Genomic DNA, 1,781 nt, shown 5'->3' with positions numbered 1-1,781 from the left:
AGTTTGCCTCAAACAGACCTCCAAGTTGTCTCAATAAGCTATTTACTGAAAACTGAACGCCACAATTACGTTTTCAATCTGACTTGGAACGCGTCAGCCGCTAAAAGCTAAAATCATTTCGAAACCAGAAAGATTTTACACTAGAACATGAGTGGGCATGCAGGCTGTTTACAGCCCGCGAGATCTTAGCAAAAGATTTATCGCGGTGGTTACACCAGGCACTAAGTTTTTAACCTGCGTTAACGTCATATGGCCAGCTGGACGGAATGTAAGGATCACATTGTTGCGAAAAAACAGGCTACAACTACATGTACCTGAATACGAAGCAAATCATCTGAGAGAGCATGAAACGATGCTAAAGTGGATCGAAATCTGCCGCCCAACAAAAACTGACGGTCCCATATTAGACTTTCTTAGTTGCTTTCCAAACGTGCTCTCCGACCTACTTTCCCGTCTCAAGACTAACGAGCGCAAACGTTGGCCCGGTGGACGCTGCCAAAACTGAAACGAGTTTGGCCCCAGATTCCCCATCCTATTACTTGTCACCACAATGCGTTGAAACTTTTTACTTATTAGAATCATTACTGAGGTTCGGGGTACCGTCACCACCAAACATGTGCTCAGTTCTCCACACATGGATTCTGGTGTTGCACCCATCGCAGTCTGCGGCCCATCGGGGAACGACGAATCTTTAAATATTTAGCCACCTTCTGTTGCACAAATGTTTCGAACCAGGTGTGTGGCATGAAATCAATTAGCAAACCTTACTACACGTAAAACATGCGCCCCAAATACGGAATTTGTTTTGTAATGAAAGGATCAGGTGAAGTTCCATGAAGTTTCTAAAAAACCTAGGAGCAAAAGTTACAAAGTTTTGCCAGATGGACCCAACGTGTTCTCGCTGGGATTCAAGAACGCCAAGGTTACGGCTCTAAAGAGCTAAAGGTAATAAGGGTTTTGTACCTAACGTCTTGCAAAGGAAATCTTGGTACGATTCTAAGGACCACTTAAATTATATGAAAACTGAGAACTCGTTCGGACGCGAGACCTGACTGCTCCACCAACTGATGGTTTATTCACCAGCATTAGCTCACAAGGCGATTGTAAAAGCCATTAATTTAGGCTCCTTCAGCCAAAAATTTATACATCTCAAGTTATTCCTAGAGTCAGGGGAGGGGTTCTGAGTTTCCAACAATGCTATTCGAAACACGGGTTGGTTTACCGTACACCACTACTGGGCGATAATATTCACTAGGGGCATACATCCTTTGTTCACCTGTAATAACGATTATTTCTGCATAGATCCTCCATTATCTGGGATCCCCCCGGTATTCCTTATGTGAATCCGCTCTCTGTTCAATGTGATGGTTTTGTTTGGTGGTCAACGAGGGCTGGCTGCATATATTTCTCATCGAACAGAAGTTGACAATGCCCGACTGTTAGCAACCACATGCTGAAATATGGTGCCTGCCTGATGGAATCCAATCCCACATGAACAAGCATGATTGAGTTGAGGATTGATCAGGTGATACACAGGATCGAGAAGCATGCCAGCATCTCTCGAGTCGGCCCTGTCTTTTTTGATTGGGGGCTTCGGCTGTTCTAGAAGGCGGTGAAAAATGGCGTAAAACCAGTGTAACATGAAAGAGGGAATGAGGACGTCCGTAGGTGCGATAGTTACAAAAACTGTTTATAGAGGGGCTGAACGAGGTGTTAGCGCTATTGGCGGTGGAAGTCATTACGCGCACCCTTTACCCAAGACCTGGAAAGTTCAATAGGGT

The sequence above is a fragment of the Opisthorchis viverrini genome, assembly GCF_000715545.1.
Source record: "Opisthorchis viverrini unplaced genomic scaffold scaffold56, whole genome shotgun sequence".
Taxonomy (NCBI): domain Eukaryota; kingdom Metazoa; phylum Platyhelminthes; class Trematoda; order Opisthorchiida; family Opisthorchiidae; genus Opisthorchis; species Opisthorchis viverrini.
This window is presented reverse-complemented; position numbering follows the sequence as displayed.